A 23,792-nucleotide genomic window follows, 5' to 3' on the forward strand; every position below is an offset into this window, starting at 1 on the left:
GTGACTATGTTTGGAGTGAATATAGTTACGGTGTTTGAGTTCAAAGAGGAAACAGATGAGATACACACGCCACGAAAGTGGCAAGTTTAAAACAAGCAAAGTTTGAGGCCCTTCTGCTAATGTAAGCAAGCATCAGTTGTTAGTCTTCTGTTACTCCACGGACACTGTTGTCATAAGCAGAATAAAAGCAAATGAATGAAAATGCAGCAGGTCTATGTGAAAAAAGACAGCTAGCTTCCTTCATACACAGGGCGGATGTGCTGAGCCACAAGAGCAATTCAGGCAGCTGTATTTACAATCCTATAAATGGCAGGAATTTTATGAATCCACATCAAATGAAGTAAATAATGCATAGATAGAGCAGGGACCACAGAGCTGATTCTGCTAACAAAGCAAATCAACTAAACATGCATGTGCTTCCACAAAGAACATATCCAGCACAGTCCCAGTACAGGCAGAAGATGCAGTCATTACAGGATCCAGCAAAAGTTACGTCAACAATCAAAACCCAAAGCGTAGAAGAATCCAAACCCATGACTCTAGGAACAACCTCCAGGCATTTACTGTGTTAATCCAATGTCAAGGTCATTTTACACAAAATCAAATCAAATCTAGATGCTTCCAGGGATGGTTGTGGGACCTAGCAAACAGGCGTATAGTTAAGATACGGATTAAGAGCCCCACCTTCCACGCCAGAGTTCCTAGGTTCGAGTTCCACTCTGAGTTTGACTCCAGCTTCCTGCTAATGCACACCCCGGGAGGTAGTGGCAATGGTTCAGCTTGTTAAGTTATTGTCACTCACATGGGACACGTTGATTGAGTTACCACCTCCCAACCGTGTCTTGCTCCAGCCCTGGCTGTTACAGGTATCTGAGGAGTCAGCCAGTAGGATCTGTCTCAACATTCATTTATACTATATTTACTACCATATCAGTTGCCACTTGCTCTTAAGGTTCTGTGCCATGCCAATGTTAAAGTGCTGAAATTCTGAGTTCCACTTCTCAATCTCTCTTGCTCCCTGTCTCCTTCTTTAATATTAGAAAAGACCTAGATACATCTGGAATACAGAAGTAAAGATCAATCAAATATGGTAATTCCCTTTTTGTACAGGTGAGAAAACTGAGTTATCCATGCCTGTGAGACAGAAGGTCTTCACGGCCAAGACAAAATTAGAACGCAGTGCTCCTGTTTCCTCTTCACTTAATTATTCAGCATTCTTTGTCCATCTAAGCACAACTAATGGACTGCTGCTGGAACAGGTCCTTTCCAGTGGCGGCCTACAGACCTCAGTTCAATGGTGAGTTCACCGTCTTTGAACATTAAACCACTGACAATCAGGATTTCAACTTCCTTCCAGAAGAATTATAATGCTTAAGCTCTGTTTCAATATTGATTTGTAATATTTTTAACACCCTAATCTTCATCTCAACTCTTCTGCAAGTTGTATGTTACAGTCATGGCAGAATTTTGAAATTTTGTGATTTGCTGACAGTTGTTCTGCACTGACTGTCCAACATCCCCAAATCAGTCCTTCTTTGATCGATATGTAAAGTCCTATATTCACTTTCTTGGCCAAAAGCAGGAAGCTATTTGATCTAAACTCTAAAAGTACTTGTAAGGCTACTCCAAGAAGTTCGCAGAAAAAAAATGAGAAATAAATTATAAATTTCCATTTGTACTCCAAGTTTTGAAATGCAAACATGGGAGAGTATTGAAAAGTGTCATGAAAAATAAATGTAATAGAAAATCTAAGCATTGACTTCAAATACCGTGCTTCCCCCCAAATTAACTCCTGGATCCATTTTCCCTGAACCTTTGAAATACCCTGGTGTTGAGCCTAAAAAACACAGGATTCTTTTGTGGAACTTTGTTCTTGGATTATTCTTTGCTTTTAGACAAGCAGACAAGTGAAGCCCACCATTAGTTGCTTGTGATCCTAGGAGCAAGTGACTATCCTAGATAAGGGAAATGTTAGTACACTCCAACCTTATTCCTGACTGGTCATTTCTATTCTGGACAGTGGTCAGTGCGACGGGCTAGGAGATCCAATCCTTATGGCCCACTTGGGAGAAAAACTGCTAATACTACTGGCCAATAAACAGAAGGACATCTGAGCATGAGTGGAGTCATTGCTTCAAAAGGGACAAGTGTGTGAACTAGTCTACTCCAGCCACTCAGTGTATGAGTCCATGAGTAAGCCTCACTACCTTAAAGAGAGAATAAACACCCCCCTTCAATTCCAAAACAACAGGGTGCCAGGAGCGGTACTGCTAAAAACTCTGGCCATTTGTCTTAACTGGCTGTTATTCCCATATGCAGTGTCCTTGGCAGGAACTTTCAATACCGCTGGTGAGGTGTGTTCTTAAACATGGTGTGTGACATACACAGTGCAATGCCTGCTGCCCTGTAAGTTGACAAGGAATATGAGCCAGATGGCCATGGACATACGTGAAAACATTGTTAACAGAGCATCCATGACAGCAGTCATTGTGATGCTCACAGCACAACAGTGCCTTGTGTCCTCACGCAAGCAAATGCCTCTGAAATTGTCAATGGCACGTTGAGCTGTTGCAGGTAAGCAGTGTTGTCTAGGCATTTGGTTGAGACGCTGGGATTTGCCTGAAGAACTGCTCCAGGTGTTGACACAGCACAGTAATGCAGGGGAAACCACTGCCCACACACATCTGCCTCGAGTTAGGCAGAAGGCTCCTGTTCAAACAGCTGCCCGGACCATTCACTGTCACCCAGCCCATCCTCTCCTCCTCTGGACATTTTCCCCATTCCATCTGCACACATTCCCAACCGAAGTCAGTGGCTCCTCAGCAGTCTTGCTGCTACTGGGGGCTTGAATGACAGCTCACAGACAAGTCCAGCTTGGCCTGACATAATGAAGAGATTCTTTTAGCCAACACATTGCCTTGGAATTGACATTCATGTTGGCTGACACGGAAATATTAACTGATCTCCAGAATAAGGGGGCTATTGTATCACCTGCTGCCTTAGACTTCCCCAAGTCATCCAGTGCCAGAGGAAGCCTCTTCAGATCTTGCAGCTCCTGTTGCCTATAGGAATACTATTGCTATATGGGGAATAGAGGATTCCAGGTCCATGCATGGGCCCTCAGACAAAATAAAATGAAATGAAACTTTAAAAGATGTTGCTATCAAGTCATATATCAGAGATAGCAAGGCCTTTTATCAGTGGCACACGAAACAGCTCAACACGGTCTGGGAAACTAAAGGGAGTTAGAGCCAACCCCAAGTTGTAAGAATTATGCTAGGATGAACGAAGACAGGTCAGACATTCAACCAGACATAACATGAGAGTAGACAGTCAGCAAATTTGATTTGATCTGCAGAAACACCATTCTACACATCTGAGAGAAAGTCATTGATCTCTAACCTTCTTGGTTGAGTGATCAGCAAACATTTATTTATCAGCAGTTTGACAAATTGGGCCTTCACAATCTCAAAATTCATCTGAATTAATGAAAATATTTAGAGAAACATATTTTTTTCTAAGGAAATAAAAATATTTTCTCATCAGAAAAATACCTTGTGTTTAACACATGCCTTGTCCATCTAGCGGCTATATATTACATATCAGTTTACCTGGTGGGACATGGTTTTGTCTGTTTCCTAGCCATTACATTTCACTCCATGCCATCAAAGTGCTTGGTGTACTCAGGCAGTGCACGGGAGCAACTCAATTGGTTGATAAACAAGTCCTGAATGAATAGCTAAGCTAAGTAAGCAACAACTAGATGAGGAAGGGATATCTTAAGTCAAATTTTAATTTCATACCATGGCAAAAAAACAATCTCAGTACATTCTGAAACTTTAAAAACATGTTTTTATCTGATTATCCCGCTGAAATTGACGATGGACATTAACCTAAATCAAGCTGGAAAAGTCCCATTTACCTTCTACCTGAAATCACAATTTTCCAGAGCTTTCTTGACAACCTTTTCTGCCTGGGTGCAAAGGGAAAAGCAGTTAATTGTAACACACAAATGAAAAATGGAAAATAAGGCAATACTTTCCTATATTTTTGAATCAAAAACTCTAGAGCAGATTTTTGACATTTCTCTTACTTTCGTGCCTTCATTCTTAAAGAATCAAAAGTAAATTAAATGAGACCAATGGGGGCAAGAAGTAGACATTGAAAAGGTAAGGTTGGCCTGATGGGTCAGCTGAACACAATTAATTAAACTGTGAGTTCATGGGCCCATGAGGTGGCATAGCAAGTTAATCTTCAATAATCAACTTCCAGTGTACCAGAGCAATGCCAGTTCATGTCTCAGTGCTCCATATTCAATCCAGTTCCCTGCTTGTAGTCTGGGAAAGCAGCAGAGGACGGTGCAAGGCCTTGAGTCCCTGCACCCACATGGGAGGCTTGGAAGAAGTCCCTGGGCCCCCCAGCTAAAAATCAGCTCAACTCTGGCAGTTGAGGCCATGTAGGGAGTGAATCAGCACATGAATTATCTGTCTCTCTTGCTCTCCCTCTCAGTATATGCTTCTCTCCTAATCTATCTGTAAAACTCTATCTTTGGAATAAAATAAATATTTTAAAAATTGTTAATTCAAGTCCAAGATCAGGTAGAAAATGAAGTCATGCTTTGACCTCTTTCTTTAAGGAGGGGTCACGGAGAAAGAGTGTGTTCCCACTCACTCACACAGAGTAATTTACCAAATGCTCACTATGATACATGTTACACATCTCTTTTAATTAAATGAACCCTTTTTATAAAGATGTATTTATTTTTATTGGAAAGGCAGATTAGATTTACAGAGAGAAGGAGAGACAGACAGAAAAATCTTCCATCTTCTGGTTCACTCTCTAAATGGCTGCAACAGTTGGAGCTGAGCTGATCTGAAGCCCAAAGCCAAGAGCCAGGAGCCTCCTCCAGGTTTCCCATATGGATGCAGGGTGCCAAGGTTTTGGGCCATTGCACTGCTTTCTCAGATCATAATAAGCAGGGAGCTGGATAGCAAGGGGAACATCCAGCACACAAACCAGCATCTATGTGGGAACTTGGCACTTTCAAGGTGAGGATTTAGCCATTGAGCCATTGTATTGGGCTCTAAATGAACCCTTTGAAATGTATCTGATCATCTTCCTCACTGGGAAACAGCGACTAGAAATTGAGTATACCAAAAATTATAATGCAGGTTCTGCATTATTCCATGGCCACTTCCTGGAACTGTTGGGAGCCCTTCCTGCAGCCTCAGGCATCTGAACTTTCCATCTTCTCTGGGGTGAGTTCAAGTCTTCACCCCAGTCTTGCCTGAGCTGGGCTGGCCCTGTAAAAGCCTTTTTACTTTCCTACAGAACTTAACCACTCCTAGCAGATTCCCGCTAGGTGACAGGCACTTTGAGGATCACCACGAAATGGATGAATAAACCACTGAGTGGAAGGAGGTTTAAGAGGTTCAGTAACTTTCTCCATGGATACATAGCCAGGAAGTCAGAGCTGGAATTCAAACTCTACAATGTGCGGAATCAGTCATTGTAGCCAGGAAACATCCAGCCAGCATCCTTCCTCTGGACTCCAACTGGAGGCTGTTGGGGTCCAATAAGCTTCATTATCTGCAGCAAGCAACAGGGCAATGGCAAACTCTCTTGAGGAAAGGCAACAGAAGGCCAGTGCTGCCCCTGCTGGCTTCCCTCCTGAACTCTTGAGACACTCCTGGGACAAAATCCTTGTCTTGTTCTCAGAATGGCTCTGACCCAGCAGCAAGTCCACATCTCTGTTCTCTGGTGAAATATTGCTGAGGACATCTGCTCCACATTACGCAGACACATACATTGCATATACTTCAGAAAGTACAAAGCCTTCTTCAGAAGCAGGCAAATATGCAAATACTTCAAATGCCACTGCTGTAAGATGGCTTAAAAGGGACCTCTTTATGATGAAGAGAAGTCTTAGCTTATCAACTGTACAGGCACACCACAAAATTGTAAGACAGGGAGTTCATGGTACAATAACACTCCCCAACCAATCCCTGTAACGGGTAAGAGGAGTCAGGGTTCTTTTTGACTGTGTGGGAACCCTGAGAAAGGTGTGGGGATGTAGAGACACTCAATCCCTAGGTTGCTATTTGCCACTTTCCCTCTGAACTTCTGGCAGACTCACTATCAGTTTGCTTGCAATGTAATATATTACTGTGTTTCATTTCCAGGCAACAGCATTATTTACTCACTGGAGAAATACTTTCCTGAGGAAAAAGCGTCTCCCGGAACTTTCAAGGACATTTGAGAAATGCGTCAGCCCAAGCTGTGTCATGATGAGTATTTGTTCCTGCCTCTGTGTTCTCAGGGAATCATTTTTTAAAAATCTTTCATTTAAGTTTGTTACCAACATTTATCTTCCCTTCCAAAAAAATTAGCAATTAACAAAACTTCATTGATTTCCAGTTTTGTTGGATGTCATTTGATAATACATACATTTTAATCAATTCACATCATCATTTTTGCCTCTTTCAACATTTTTCTTGTCTCTTGATCTGAATTTGTATGGAAAGTTTTATTTATCCCTTGTAATTTACTTTGAATAAATCTGTTGTGAGTATTCATCATTACTTAATTATACTTATTTTCCTCAATCTACTTCAAATTTAGCAAACCATGAGCAAAAATACTATGTAACTGAAGCATCCAGGATTTATACAGTATCTAAGAGCTAGAGACAATCCTCAGCAAACCCAATGAGGTTTTAGAAACATCACCATTCAACAGATGGCAAAATGGAGGCAATGAGAGGTAAAGTGATGTGTGTGAAGTCCTGCAGCCAGCAACTGGCACTGGCATGGCTGAGACCCTTCTGAACAGAGCCATGGCAAGCATGCGGTGCCCCATACTCTCCACACATCCAAACAAGAGAGACACCTGCCTTTGTACTGGCGATCCTAGGGTTCCTTGCACACTGATTCATCCTGCAACAAGCCCTTCTGCAGTCTGTTTTTTTTTTTTTATTAAGTTTATTCATTAATTACATTGTGTTGTAATTTTGTAGGAACTGGGATTCAGTCTGTTTTCTTATATCTTGGGAATAAGAATAGTATGGACACCTGGTAGGTGCAGAACGGAAACAGAATTAACAAATAGTTATTTTTCTGCCAATAGTATGAACACTGGTATCTCTCAGAACTCCACTGCCATGCAATCCCCACAGCAGTGAGGACTAGGTGGGTACTCCTGGAGTTTATTAGCTCACTGGGCCAGAGCCCTCAAGCATGGTAGCAGCTCTCTTACAAAACAGACCTGAAGGAACCTGTCCCGTCTTCCCTGCACCAGGACCTGTAGCAGCAGCAGTATCTAGAAAGCAGAGATCCTTCACCGGACGCTGCACTTCCCGGCCTCTGAGTCTCAGAGTTTTCAAGCCTCCAGAATCACAGGAAATGTGTTTTTGTTATTTTCTGATGACCCAGTCTCCTGTTCAGCCATGAGAACTGACTTAGAAAATCTCCCTGGACTGTGCACTCCCCCACTAACTGGATCACCGCCATCACCAGGTTAACATGTTCCTCTCACCACGGTTCAGATGATGTTTTGGGAGGTCTCACAGGTAGCTCCTGACAATAAGGATCTCATTGCATCACATATTCATTGTACATTTCCCACATATCTGTGTGGAAGATTAATGCCTAAACCTCTTCTTACTAGTGTGTTTAATACAGTCACAATAACACTCTCCAAAATAGAAGGACTCTATCAGCTGGGTCTGCTTCACCTGTCACTGTGCCTTCAGCAGGTGACAGTCTGTTGGCCTCCAGAAAATATGCTGGGTAAATCAACACTGGACCTTGGAAGAACAGAGAGCTAGTCAGCTGAAACATAAGCAGCATCTTGCCAGGCTCACTGTACTCAGGGCCTACCCTGAGGAGTCTTTTCTTTGAAGATTCCTGTTTGCTATCCACATGACCAACTGGTGAGGATACATTCAATCCAGCTCTGACTCTACCATTGTGTACAAAGTCTGAACAACCTGACGTCTATGTTCTGATCTGGAAAGGTATGAGATGCTCCAAAAAAATCAAAATTATGATTAAGTCAGACAGTGCAACAGAAGACAGTTTAATGAACAGAGAAAATGAATGGCATGGATCAGAAAGTCACTAAGGAGGCAGAAATCACAACCAAGAAAAACGCAGAAAATTTAGAGCTGAAAACCTCAATACACAAGATAAAAAATACAACCGAGAGCTTCCACACAAGAAGAGAGAAATGGAGGAAAGAATTCCCGATCTGGAAGGCTAGACTTTGCACAGAACCAAGACTGAAGCCATAACTTCCTTAAGAGGCTCGAGGGAAGGATTAAACAGGACTCTGAGGCTCACTGGTTGTGTTATCTGAATGATGAGACTCAGCTTCCATAGTCACTTCCCACACTTGTGATGTCTTTGGGTCAGCCTCACAAAAGCATTTCCACTGCCTTGATGAGCAGGGACGTACCCATAGGCCACCACAGAGAATATCCCAAACTGTGTAGAACTTCCTCAGCTGACTGAAACTCAGTTTTAGAAGAAATGAAGGAAAACAATGTGACTCTTATAAAATTGGCGACTGCCTACGGAGGTGAGGCTTGAGTAACCGCTCCCTGCTTCAAAGTCAGGACATTCACTATGTTTCCATGAACACAATTCTTCATATCTGCTATGCAGGTGACTGTACAGATCAATACTTACAATGATGTGTGAAAAGACATACTGCTACAAAATACAGGTTAAACATGCCCCTCTACATACAACATATAATATAGGATAAAAGAAACACAACAGAGAAAAAGAAAATGTTTCAAACTATTAAACTTTGATTACTCTTAATTTTTCAATAATTGTTGCAATAGAAAGTGTTCAGAATAGATTTTCAAAAGAATTGCATTGTGAATATTTGTGTTTCTATTTGACTCTGAGTATTCACAAATATTGATGACTATTTTCTATAGAAACTAGAAAACTGTAACATTTCTTTGAATATGTGAGGGCACTTCAAAAAATCAGTGGTGGAAAACCTAAATCAAAAGTATTTTTATTATTGGGGGTTGCCATCATCAAACAATGTCAAAAAAAACCAGTCTACATTGTGCTTGAATAGAAACGGGGAGGACTTGAGGAGTCACTTTATTGTCTAAAATATCAAAGTCAGATTTATTGAACACCCACAAAGTGGAAAATAAGATATTAAAAGACTGAAAAAACATAATGTACACTGAGTTTTATGGCTTCAAAAGAATGATACTATCACAGAAATATCAAACCACATGAAAAGAGCTAAAATAATGAGGAATAATTTAATATAACTTCAGAAAGCAGTGAGTCACAAAGCCGACGTAGAATGTGTGACTATGAGGACGACCTAACCACTGCCTTGTGAAGATGGATGTCTTTGGAATGGAGTGGAGAGGGGAGTATTTACATACAATCTATGAACCTGTTAGTTGCTAATGCCTATTTGACCTGTTGAGCCAGAAAAGCACAGCAGTTAAGGTTTAGGTTTGTGAACAGTATGAAGGCACTTGGTGTGCACGGGGTACAGTGGGACACACTAGAATAAAAGAGAAGCTGCCCAACCAGCTAGGTGCAGTGTGGGTGGACAGATTCTTGCTGTGTGAACAGAGGGTGTGGTGATAAGCAGTGAGACACTTTGTAGACAAGTATCCAGCATCTTGAATACCAAACACAGGAACTTGGGTGTTCCATGGCAAGCTCGGTTTGGGGGGGGTTTCTTTTTTTGAGAAAATAGTTGTCATATGCAACAAGTTAAGGTCAAGAAAAATTTGCTAGCCAAAGTTGTGAACTCCAGCATTCATTCTGCTCATCTGTTGATCAACTATCAGAAGCTGATGGAAGCAGACGAGGCTAGGAGTGTCAATCACTGAGGCCAATGCTGCCTGCCTGCTCTACCAAAATGACTGAAACTCTTAAGCCACAAAAGGAACAGCCTTTTGGGAAATAGAAATGCCACTTGAGAGATGAAAGAGGAAACCGATGTCTTCATCAGCTTAGGAAAGACCTCAGGGAATCTGACGCCTTCTTGAGCGCATTTTGCTCAGATTATCCTGTTTGATTCGAGCTGATAGTGCTAGCTATTCAGCAATGGGACTAGTTTTGTTGGAATGCTTTATGCTTGCAAATGGGCATAATTACAAGTTGGCCCACACTGACTTAACAGAAAACCACATGATTTTATTCATTTAAAAAATAATCTATTATGATATAAATTTCAAGTCAAACTACATTTTACAAAATTAATCTGTGGTCACTGGAGCTAATTTTGGCAGTCTTTTTTTTTTTTTTTTTTTTGGTTCTCCAGACATTTTCATTGCTGACCTGAACAGATTCTTAAGGAGGGTTTTCTCCATCTAGAGATTAGATTTAGGTCTTGAAGGCAAAGATTTAGAAGTTATAACTCATTTAGTGTAAAATGCCTTTTAAACTCCCTAACAGAAGCAAATTCTGACTATAATTATGACAGATTTTTAGGGTCTTGAGCATTCTGTTATCAGAACATCCATCCATAGCCAGCTGAGTGCAATGGATGGATCAAATGGATCTCTGTTCTGGAATGAGCTGGAATGAGCTGGAACAAGGTCATCAGTGGTGCTCCCTCCAACTGAGAACATGATCATCACACGGCAGAGACCAGAACAGCATTTCCCAAAGTTGTGAAAAACAGGAGGCCTTTAACATGCTCTGCTCCCCTAAAATAGGTTGTGTATCCCAAACAAATGGACAAACCATTCACACCCAAACAACTTATTAGAAGGAATTTAGAAAGTGCAGGAGGGCTTCTCCAATGTCTCAAAACGCTAATTTTATCTAACACGGCACTTCTTGAATATCTTTTCTGTAACATCTTTTTTCTTTGATTCCCAATCACTTAACTTCAATTAACATCTCATGGAAGCACAGGTGGTATATTAAAAGCATTTAACAATGTCGGGGGGAAGGCATGAAACGTTTAGACAGCTGTTAGACTAATTAGAATGACCATGAAACTGGAGTTGTTTGAGATACACACGAGAGAGAGGATCAAGGCCCAAACTGAGAGCAGGTCTAACAATCTAGAGCTGTCCGACTGCAAGGTCTTCAATTACCACCTTGTTTTGCTTGCAGTTGATGGAATGGAGGGTTCAGACACACTGCAAAGGATTTCAAACGCATCATATGCCTTATCATATTCCTGATTTTCTACCTAGTTCCCTACATCTAAAATAATTTCCCTCTTAAGGAAAAACTTTTATTTTAAGCATTTGAAGCTTTAGTCCTGACTTCAATAAAAGTTTTAAAAAGTGAGCAAAAGAAATAAAAGTGGCTACCAATGAGTAGAAATAAGCAACAATTAGAGATTTGCACTGATTATGGAAAAAATATCTCGAGTCTGATTCGGGAAAACGAGTAGCAGACGGACGGTGAGGTTTCATCCGCTGCTGGCGCCTCCTCGCCTCAGCAGCACAAACACTTGGCTGATTTGCTCCAGTTTGGTACCTCTGTAACCTCACAATGCGAAACTCTTGGTGACATATTCTCAGGTATTTGTAAATATCCGCTGAAACCTTCTGATGTGTGTCTTACCAAAATGTGTGGGACTCTTAAAACTGATTAGACGAGGGAAGAGAACTACCGGAAGGAATCCCTACTGTGTATCTTCTTTGTGTTGGTGATTTTTTAAATCTGTGACCTTATGAAATATTCCCCAAATAACAGAAAGTATTAACACGATGTGGCTGTGCACTGTAGCAGAGAGCTGTGGGAAAATCCCATCAGAGCGTTAAGTGGGCCAGGACATAGGAAGAAAGAAGAAATTATTCAAATGTGGGAGAGAAGATGCCAGATTTTAGAGGCGCCTTCCTATAAGCACAGCAACAACCGCCTTCCCTTCTTGTGTTGATTTCGGTCAAGGATGAAGATGACCCCAGCAGCAGATGGCATTCGCATCAGGCACAACTGTCCAGATCCTGGCTCTAGGACTAGAACCCACACACTGCCCAGGAAAGGAGCAAGGCTGGGGCACCACTGCCAGTACAGAGGCTGGTAGACACAGGATCTACTGATGAAGGACCTGCCGAGACTGCACCACCCGCTCTGCAGCACACCAGCTAGGGTGGCTTTTTCCAAGGGATGGTCCATTCATGCCAACAGAGACTCAAACTGGTGGGAGTTCTTCAGCGATGAAGATCTCCATCTTCCCAGTCTCCTCTCGTCACCATCAGCAGACAGTGCTGTTGCTGGCGCGAATCATCTCCAACCTCCAGACAGTGAAATGCAACTTATTTTGCTCTGCTTCGATATGCAGGCCTTTTACAAGGCCACTTCAAAACATCCATAAAATAGGAAATCAAATATAAACTTATTTTGATACTAAACTGCTTGGCAAACTATACTTAGTTTTTTCATAATTTCTCAAGACCTTTTTCAAGACTCCCCTAGAAAGGCATCTTTGTGGTACAATGAAGGTTACGCTTTCATATTCTACTGGAAAGATCAGGCTCCACTAGGAAGCCTTAAGGGTTATATCCATGCTCCTTTCTTCTGTAGCTAAGAAGGACAGCACTCCAAGAGGGGAGAAGCATGGGTTCCTGGTTGACTAGTTGAAACAATCTGCTAAGAAAAAGCTGTCTGATGCATGCTGGTCTTGATGTATACAAGTTGCATACCATCTAGATTGAAGGAGTATGAGTCACCCTAATCCATGGTGAACTGTGGCACTGATGAGAGCCATGGATTACTGACGAGTCCCCCCCAGGCCAAACTTCTCCGTTTCTTGTGATCATTTGTTCTACCTTCCAGAAGGTATTTTTCATAAATTATTTCTTGATGACTCTGCCAGTCTGAAATTATCCTTTTCACTTTTTCCATCTGCTTCTCAAGTTTAACTTCCTAATATCCAAACTGATACATGCATCTACACAGACACACACAGCTGCAGGAACAGACCACAGAGAGCTCAAGTCTGGAGGGTGGTTAGTTTCACAGCCTGCTCCATTCCACCTCTGGTTCATTTGTGTGATCAAAATAAAAATGAATACGATCATACATTCTTCCCTCTGATTTTTCACTTTAGTATTTCATGAAAATGACCTTTCCATTTTGTATATACTTTTTCATACAAAACAAAATTTGCCACTTTCTCCAAGGTGCCCATCAAGGAATAAACACAGAATTTTCCTTGCACCACCTCTCAAACAGTAGCGATGGCAGCATTCTGTACAGATGGATCTACCGTCAACTCTAGCCCCAACGGGGAGGAACATGGGGACGGATGGGCAATGGCCGCACATGTGTTGGGCATCTGCTTCTTCACTCAAGCTATCCCCTTATCTGACACAGGGAAAAAAGAAAGCACAGCCATGCAGGCCTTTGTTCTGGCCACAGACTGCGCAACTGCTACAATGGCATGCAAAATACGACTCGAGATCTGTCCTGAGGCGGCTCAGAGAGGCTGTGACACCTTATTGGCAAGGAGTAACGCACACGAGATAAGCAACAGCCACACGGGGCTTTGCTTTATTGTGCACACGAGGACCAGTGAGCAGAGAGAAATCTATTTCTGAAGAGTTGGGCGGTTCTGCTTCTTTGGTTGATTTGGAGTGAGCGCTCACCAACAGGCAATATAACAGCTAGAAATGACCACCTGAGCAGAGATTGACAGGCAGCAGGTGTTTTCAGATCTCGGATCCACCTTCACTTCATGAAGAGACTGCCTGGCATTCAGAGGTCATATTCTCACATGTTCTTAACAGGGATGATTTAATACATGCATTAATCTACCTCCTGGCCTGCCACCTAGACACATAAGATTTGAATCATGGGAGGATTTAATGAGTTAGACAACTTCTTTGCTGCAAATGTGTGCAAGGCAGATGATGGATAGTACCAAGTTCTAACACACGGTGTCAATACTGAATCTAAAGTTGGCAAGAAACGGGAGGAACAGCTGGCACAGGGCACTCTTGACGTGCCTGAGCAGCAATGTGTCTCTGTCTCCCATGGCATGCATTTCAGCAATGAAACCACAAAACGTGTCTTCAATTTCTGTGAACTCTAGCTCCAGCTGGATCTACCGGGAATGTGACCCTAATGGATGCCTCACAGTTCTCATATGGAGTGGCTGTGGGACCGCATGCAGGTAGCGAACAAAAGGACATGTCCTTGTGCACAGCACTCTTTGTCACAGTCAGAACGTGCTCAGCAAGGGGCCCTTGGCATCAGACAGTGGAGCCTGGGAAAGAGAGGCTCCCGTGAGAGACAGCAAGCTGATAGGTATGCTGTTCCTGGCACTGGCATCACCACCAAGAGTGACCGTGGCTGGCCGCTTCATCTCCTTTGAACCTTGGTCTTCTCATCCGTGAACCAAGAGTAGGCATGGCTGCCCATCCACTCCATCCAGGGATGGCAGGAGAAAGTTCAGTGTGGATGGGCAGAAGTCCACAAACAGGAAGGGAAAGGAGAAGCCACCTAAGGACCCAGCACCCTTCTCACACTCTTCTTAGTTTCCAAAGGTGAAGATGACCTTGTAAACACAATGTACTTATTCCCTGGGAAACATAATGAAGGCTCCGCTAGCATCCCTGCATTAAAAGCAAGAGATGCCAGCCTTGAAGCTGCATGGTGAAGCTACCCGAGGCCAAGCAGGACACTTCTGCCAACATTCTGTGGCTGACACATCTGCTTCCGTTCTGCTCCCTATTCACAGTGATGAATCCATTTAGGGGGTTTGTTGCTAGAGGCTTCCACTCACTAATCCCAAGGGGTTAAGAAAAAGAACAAGGAAGAAAAAGGAGGAGGAAGAAATCAGTTCTGAGCAAACTAACATGGATGAACTTGGCACTTGCAACACCTGGAAGTACTACATCACACAACTAAACTTAGAACTGTGTGATAGGCAGTGAAACAACAGCTTGGAATGTTGCATCACATTTCAGAGTGCCATCCCACGCCTCACTGGCTCTGCTTCTGACCTGGCATCCTGCCCATCACCTGGGGCAGCAGCAGAGGATGGCCTGGGTACTTGGATGTCTGACACTCACTGTGGAGACCTGGACTTCACTCTAGCCCAACCTCAGCCGCTGTGCTCATGGGTGGGGTGAACCAGTGGACAGAACCACTCTCTGTTCTCCCTCTCTTCTCTCTCGCTAATTGTACCTTTCAAACAAACAAACAAACAAATGAATCAAAATAAGTTTTCTTACAGTGTACTTCCCTGAGGAAGGGGGCATGGGAGAGGCCTGCTGAGGTTTCCTGGATCCGACCCAGAGCCTCCTTGCTCTGATGAAGGGACTGGGACCTGGATGAGCTCCGCCCTGGAGGAAGTAGTCACAGGCATAGTCTCCTTTTCCTCCCAGTTTCCTCAAACCCGAGTCCCTCTCATCTTCCTGATCCTGCTTGACTGAGGAGGAAAGGGACTGATGGGAGCATCCCAGAGCAAAGGGAGATCATTCCGTGGTCTGCGATTGCCACATCCCTGCTCCTACACTTGCGGAAGCGATCCCAGGAAGTGCACCTCTATTCCTCTGCAGTTCTAGCCGCAGCTCTCAGACAGGAAGTCAATGCTGTTAAACACGGTCCTTCCTACACTGGAGATCCGATTAGTGCTTCCCGGCAGAGACCCAGCATTGCTGTGTTCCCTAGCCGCACGTGCATCTCCGTGCCATACTTAAGTCCTTACACTGCCTGCTCAGTCACTTCTCCAACAGCAGACGATGAGGGACAACTGCCTCCTCTAACAGTACCAATATGTTATTTCAAACATTTAGCTTCTTAATAATAATAAAAACTATCACAAGAAGTTTGCATACTCGTGGTGGGTACTTAAAAACACATCAAGGAAATATTGAGAAGTATCTAGCTTGGTATGACGATTACTCTGATGAATGCTATTCATGGAAAGAGAGCAAACAGAAATCGGCTTCGAAGACAGACATGTTGAGGGCAGGTGTCGTGGCACAGCAAGTTCAGCCAGCACTTGCGATGCCAGCATGCCATGCTGAACTGGCTGGAAACAGCAGATGGTGGTCCAAGTCCTGGGGCCCCTGATACCCACTGGGGAGACCCAGATGGAACATGGAACTCCTGGCTCTGGTCTTCTGTCTGGCCCAGTCCCAGCCTTGTTGTCTTGTAGGGAATGAATCCACAGATGAAAAGGCTCTCTCTCTTTCACATCTCTCCCTCGTGTGTGTGTGTGTGTGTATGTGTCTTTATCTGCTATCAAATTAACACTAAAAAAAGATAAAAACTCTTTAAAAAGATAAAGCACAAACAAAAACTTAACTGTTTACACCTATAAAGGAATAGCAATCAACCTCAAAGCCATAATAGGCCTCATAATAGGCCTCTCAAGATTTAGCATCCATTTGGGACCAGCACCATGGCATAGTAGGCTATGCTTCCATATTCAGTACCAGTATCCTATATGTGCGCTGGGTTCTGACCCAGATCCCTGCTTACGACCTGGTAAGGTAGCAAAGGATGGTTTGAGTCCTTGGGTCCCTGCACCCATGTGGGAGACCAGGAGGAGGCTCTTGGCTCCTGGCTTCAGATCAGCTCATTTCCTACCCACTGAGGCCATTTGGAAAGTGAGTCAGCAGAAGGAAGATCTCTCTCTCTCTCTCCCCCTTCTCCCTCTCTCTCCCTCCCTTTTTCTCTTGTTCCTTCTCTCTGTAAATCTGACTTTCCAATAAAAATAAATAAATTTTTATTTCATTTTTACTTGGAAAGCAGAATTACAGAGAGAAGGAGATGGAAAGAGAAGGATCTTCTGTCTGCTGGTTCACTCCCCAAGTGGTCAAAATGGCCTGAGCTGAGCTGATTCGAAACCAGGAGCCAGGAGCTTCCCCCAGGTCCCCACGCAGGTGCAGGGATCCAAGGCCTTGGGCCATCTTCCACTGCCTCCCAGGCCACAAGCAGGGAGCTGGATGGGAAGTGGAGCTGCTGGGACATGAACCAGCACCCATATGGGATCCCAGTTGCCCAAAGTGAGTATTTAGCTACTAGGCCATTGTGCTGAGTCCCCCAAAAAATAATCTTTTAAAAAATGATTATGTCTTAAAAATCTAATTTAATTTCCACACTTCTCCAAAATCATGTTAAAAGTCCTAACTTCTAAAAATTCTGGACTCAGGTACAAGCGTGCATGTGTAGCATGCATTCCACAGTGTCGGGTGCCCACAGTGTGCGTGTCAACATGCGTTCCAGGAGCAAGACGCTCCTGGGTGGTCTTCCAAGACATGCGATGTTCGAGAAATCTGGCTGCACAATTTTGTTTGGCTTTTAGACATGGCATCTTTTGGACTTTGTATTAGTAGCATTGAAAATAACAATTCTTAGTAGCATTCTGCAACTCATAGGATGGATAACACAAACACGAGTGGAGAATTTGTAGAATACGTTTGTGTGTTTCAGGCAATGAGCTTTGAGCTTGAGCCTCTGAGGCAATTAACTTGGATTTTCTGCATCTCAATTCTTAACTGTGAACTAGAGCTATCTGCTACCATAATACTAAAAAGCATACAGAATGGGGCAGGGATCTTCCACAAGCTTAATTCACGTGTAGGACTTGCCTCACGATTCTGCTCTTCCATACTCAGGAACAATTTATGATCTTGTTTTTGAGACAGTGTCCACTAAAAAACAAGTGCAAAAACAAACAGTAATGAATAAAATGTAACAGGGCTCCCTGGGATCTTCAGGAACACAAGGCCATGCCGTGTCCGGGAAGGATGTCTGTGGCAGACATTAAGGTGGAAGTTGAGGACAAGTGGTCGTAAAAGCGCATGCATGACTCCAAGCAGATGTAGAATGCTAATTTGTTTTTAAATGAAAAGGCAGTGGCTTGATTACAAAAGTTTTAATTTCTAGTTTAAGTCCAAGAAAATCCTCATAAATCTTGGTCCATGGAGCAGAAATAAAGAGTTCCTGGACAGACATATTCTTATCAAACAATAATTAGAAATGGGCAAAAAGGAATGAATACTCTGAACAAATGTTGAGCACACAGCAATCTAACAAGAGTTCCCCCGGAGTGCAACCCTGAGAAAAAGAAATTACTTCTAAATGGAAAGACAAATGGAAGCAGTCAAGATTAAAGCCAGAAGAAAAAATTACGAACAACCCAGTAGTCAGGACAAACTTAGGAGCCCATTAATTTTCTTGTGCTACTAGAGGCCTCATGGAAGCTTCCACTGAGTCCCCAGGTCAGAGCAGGGCAACAAAAACAGGGAAAACATGTCCTTTTCCAAACTCCCCTATCAAACTAAAAGGAAGAAAAGTTATTTTCAAATAACTGAATGATACCTATTAATATGAGTACTTCCCAGTTGGATCTCACAGTATTGTGGAAGATGGCCCAAATACTTGGGCCCGTGCATCCACATGTGTAGCCCAGATGAGTCTCCTGGCTCTGGCCTGGCCCAGCCCAGGATGGTGCAGCCATTTGGGGGATGAACCAGCAGACAGAAGGCCTTTTGTTTCTCTGTCTGTCTCTCTTTCTCTCTCCCTCTCTGGCTTTCAGATAAAGTAAATTTTAAAAAGAAAAGAACCTGTTTGGTGATTCATCATCTTTGGCACATGTTATTAACTCATAGTTCATCGCAAAAATCATCCTTATCTGACTGCCAGAGAAAACTAAATACAAACACCATGGTCTTCATTGCCGTAAGTTTTGAATCCCAAGATATGGGAAAGCTCGACTTGGCGAAGAGACTTTGACTTTACGGATGGTGCAGCTCAGCAGCGGAGAGGCTGCCCTGTTGGAGTGGAGGAGGCCTCAGCAAGCAGCAGACGGAAGGATCTTCCTTGGGTTCCAGCACCAGGAATGCTGGGAGCACCACACCAGGCCATGTAAAAATAGCCACAGTTCTCGCATGGCTGGGTCTCCATCACGGGGAGTTCACAATAGCACCTTGCCCTGATGGAATTCTTTGGGGTCAAAAAGCTTTCACCTGCATTATTCCATTAACCTCACTGCATCATGATGGGAAATGTGTTTATTTTCTGAAATGGCATTCAGATCCATCACTAAAAGAACACTTTAGGCCTCAGCAACACATTCTATTTTTCTCAAAATCAATAATTTACTTCTCTTTCTCTAAATCACATTTCAAAACTGTAGTAGCCATTAAATGTTACTATAATTTCTTCAAAAATACTGTTGTCCTAAATTACTCTGCCCTCTTGCTTTCCTGCCTACCCCTGAAATAGGCTGGCTATCTTTCTATTCTTCACACCAATATTGGTGTTACTGGCTTGGCTTATTTTTAGGCTTGACTGTTGTTTACATGGGTTAATAAGTGTAAATGAAAAATACCTATTGGTACTTTTCAGTGAATTCAATGAATTAATGTGTTTTTTAAAAAAACTACTTTCATGACCCTAGAAAATGGTTTTTTATTTTTGTTTTAAGATTTATTTATTCTCTGAAAGTCAGGTTTAGAGAGAGGGAGAGTCTTTTCCCATGATTCATTCCCCACAGAGCCGCATTGACTGGAATTGGGCCAGTCTAAATCAAGGAGCTGGGAGCTTGTTCTGGGCATCCCACACGGATGAGGGGTCCAGGCACTTGGCCCATCCTCTGCTGCCTTCCAGGTGAATTAGCACAGAGCTGCATGGAAAACAGAGCAGCCAGGACTTGAACCAGCATCCATAGAGGATGTGGCGTTGCAGGTAGCTCACCCATGATGCCCCAATTCCAGTGCCATCATTTTAAATAGGTGGAAACCAAGTTTCCTTAGACACCGCTTTTCCGCAGGGTCTCATTCCAGGGTGTTGTCTGCACACCAACCTCCTATTTTGTTCTTTACCCTTGCTGTGGCTCAACCTATAAAACCACTTTGAACCTCTTTTTTCAGATTCTTAAATTGGCTGCTCTATCTGTATCTATTCTTGTCAAAATTTTTGTGCTGGGTACATCTTCCTGGAAGCACATTCCTGTGATTCTTGATAAGCAGAGATCTGACTTTAGAAAACAGAGCGACCTGAGAATCCGAGCATCAGGTTCATGTCTCACCTTCACTACCAATCAACTGTGACCTTGGATAAAAGTCCCTGCACGTTTGGGATGCTTCCTTTGAAAGCTGGTTGGCTGAGAGCGTGGATGTCCCGGCCCTGGTCAGCTCAGCTTGGTCAGCTCAGCTCCCGCAGGCCTACAAAAGGCCGTCTCTTCTGTCATCAGCCAGTTTCTCCAACACAGGGCCACTGACGAAACACTGCACTAATCTCTTCTGTCCTCCAGTTTCTGTTCGTGTTTTGTGAGGACCCACTCTTACAGGGTCTTTGAACAGCTGAAGTTCTGCTGGGGTCTGGGCAGGCTGGCCTCCTGCATTGGCACTTTTCCCTGGTACCTGGTCAGAGAGAACGTCTTTTGGGAGGTACCAGGGGAAGGTGCTCCCGAGAGACTTTCGAAGGGTTTAAGTGCATCACGTCGGTGCTGCCACATACCCTCCCAAACTCCCCAGCCTGCTTTTTCCTTTTTATCAATATTTCATCAAAAGTTGTCCAGAGCAGTATTTTTATGCCCAGTTCTCTTGTCAGATGTCTTGCATATCCTGTGTAACAGAGCTGGCAGGTTCATTAAGAATTTATTTGCCGGTACATTTTACCTTTGATTCTTGCCTCACAACTGAGTCATCAGTTGTGTCTTACTAATAGAAACAGATGAAGCTAAGTGACAAAAGGTTTGTAAAAGAACTGGGTGCAGCATCAGACACCTAACAAACACCCCATAAGTGAGAGCGGTTATTCTTAGCAGAGTCGCTGTAGCTTGAACTCTCACATTGCAATACTTCATCATAGGATCCAGCTCCTATCTGCATCTCACATGACATCCTCACAGCAATCTTTGTACAAAGAACACTGTGTCCTCATTTTACTTATTTTGCACGAAGACACGGCGAGCTTACAGAACAAGATTAAGGTCATGTCGTCTACAAGTAAACCCGAATGCGTCCCAAGTCTTACAATCACTTGTCAACACTTTACTGCACTAACACCAACTATCCCACAAAGATGCCGCCAGGAATGACTAACTTTTCTACTGTCTGTCCTTCCCACTGTCACACTGGCTTCAGCATTGGAGAACTGAAGACAGATGGTGAGGCTCAAGGAGCCACTCCCACACTGCTCATGTGCCAACTTGACCTTCAGTCCCCACGTCTGTCCACTCTTTCCACTGCACTGACATGCAGATTTCTCGCTGTTTCTGCCACACACCCTGTGCTTTTTGTCCTGATGCTACTGCGCTCTCTCCACTTGCAATGAAATTCTCCTTTCTCCCTGATTTTCTTTCAGGCCCCATTTGGTCCTCTTTCCCAAAACTGAGAATCCCAACTCCAGTGCCAGTGCTATCCTGAAATGTCCTGGAGGTCCCAAGCGGAACAAACCATTGGCTCCTCTCTGTCTCTGTCATGGCGACCACATGAGAACAGAAAATGGTTGGCAGCTTGTTCACCACCAGAGGCAAACCCAACTGTCTGTGTCCCACACCCTCCTCTCCCTCAGCCTCACGTGACCCGCCTGGCCAGGCCTCCTGCTTCTCTTGGTGGTCACTGACGCAGGGTGCATTAGGGGACTGGAGTCAGGTCACAATGCTTCTGTTGGCTTCCTCCCTTCTGCGTTGCTGAGGGTTGCATGTGTCCCCTACCCTAGGGTCGTGGCTGCTGTAAGGAGGCCCTTTCTGCTCAGGGACATCTTCCTTCTCCTTCCCTTTCTAAGCCCGGACAGACAGAAGCAGTGTGTCTGCTATCGATACCATAAGCTGCACTAACTCTCACGCTCCATCATCCTCCTCAAACGTTCCTTGCCAGTGTTCCACTGACTCAAGCTGAAACTCTGCTTGATGAACATTTTCTTTCTAATGGACCGATAATATTTGGACATATTCATGAGATGTAGTATGACAATTCCATCCGACGATACAATCAGTGTGCACTGATTGTGTCAGGGTAATTAGCATGTCCATCTCTTATCATTTTATCATTGTGTTGGGCACATACAAGTCCTAATGATTTTTAAAAATACCATGAATTTTTGCACACTGCATTTATCCTACACATTCCTCCTAATGCTGCATTTGGGCATCCACGCTCTGCCCATGCTCACCTCTCTCACCGTTGTCCTCTCCTCTAGTGGAAAATCAGTGTTTTTTTCACTTCCACAAGTTAAGAAAATAAGGTGGCTGTCTCTTTGAGCCAGCGTCTTCGTTCTCAGCTGCGAGTTCTATAAATTACATCATTCCCTTTATTACATATGTGACTTCAAGATGAGCCAGCAAGCTTTGCGGGAGGACGGGGAGAGCAGCTAACATTTCTTGAACATGTCTGATGTTTCAGTCACACCCGAGTGTACCAAAGGCATGGATTTACTGCAGTTATCAGGGAAAAAAATCTAAGACAGGCACAGAGACATGAAAAAAAGTAGCATGAAAAAAAGTTCACTGACTATGAGTAGCAAATGAGTAGAACTTGGGATTCAATTCTGCAAAATACCCAAATTCTAATTTCTTGATCCAATGCAGTCATTCTTAAAGCATGCATCAAAATCACGTGGAAGACTTACTCAGAGCCATGTGTACTGAGACTCACTCTTGTCATTAGGTATGAGAACAACAGTTTGGAATTCTATCAGGTTCTTCAGCATTGTTACCCGTGCTAGCTGGGAAGCACATTTGGAGGACCACTGCGCTGTGCGCTAGCGCTTTCCATACACAATGAGCAAAGAAGCTGCCGATCAGTGTGAGACATTCACACAAAAGCAGAATTACTTTCCAGCAGTGTGTCTATTTGGAATTGTGGAAGTTAGGGCACAAAGGGGTCTTACTGGATAGATAGTGGGGATACCATGGGATCCAATTCAGAGAGCAGTTTATAAGCTCTGATTAGGTATTAGAGTAATTATCTTACGATCTCAAGGAGAAGTGTGCTGCACTTCTGGCATGCTCACAGAGCAACCGCAGACTGGAGAGCGAGGCTTCGGCCACCAGCACCCACGCGGGGCATGAGACTGGCTCACAAGCGTGCATGCGCCATCCACCACCTTCACTCAGAGTGTCTCCTAGCCCTGCAATGAAGATGCAGCATGCACTGCCCACTCCCAAGGGGCTCGCCTTTTAGATGATGCACTTGGGCAAGATACCCTACACCACAGACAAAAACTGACTCCATACTCAGGCACAATATATCCACACAAGTGACCCAGGAGGCAACCTATGCAAGAATTCACCTCCGCAGATCTTAGAAACAGAGAAGACTGTTTCCCATGGAAGACAACTCCTCCACATGTGGTATAGGAATTAGCTGATACACAGGTAAGTCCTTCTGAAACAAACCGTGCTCCCCAGAGAGAGGCAAGGGTGAGTGAGCACACTTTGCGTAACAGCCAACTCTCTGCTCAGTTGCTGAGCACAGCTCAGCTCACACCCACCGGGAAGGTTTCCAAAACAGCCGTTTAACAAAGTGATGGGGAAAAAAATGCCCCATTAATCGTACACTTCAGGCTGTGAGATAACCCAGCATTTAGTGCAGGAAAATCAGCTTTGCACTGATTTGAAACATGCTTTATAGCTGCCTATCCAATAGACTCAGAGCACTTTAAAATCATTGGCTAGGAAGGCACCAGGGTGGCAAGAGGAACAGTGCCAGCTCCATTCTCCTGATGCTAGACCCATCTAGGTGGAGACAGGTACACTGCTCAGTGTGCAGTCCTACTGCAAACACCAAAACCTGTGATTTCCACTCGGTGTCTGCAATCACGAGGCCACCAGCTCCCCGCCATCGCCTGGATCCCTCTGATGAGTGTGCT

The sequence above is a fragment of the Ochotona princeps genome, chromosome 21 (genome assembly GCF_030435755.1).
Source record: "Ochotona princeps isolate mOchPri1 chromosome 21, mOchPri1.hap1, whole genome shotgun sequence".
Classification (NCBI taxonomy): Eukaryota; Metazoa; Chordata; class Mammalia; order Lagomorpha; family Ochotonidae; genus Ochotona; species Ochotona princeps.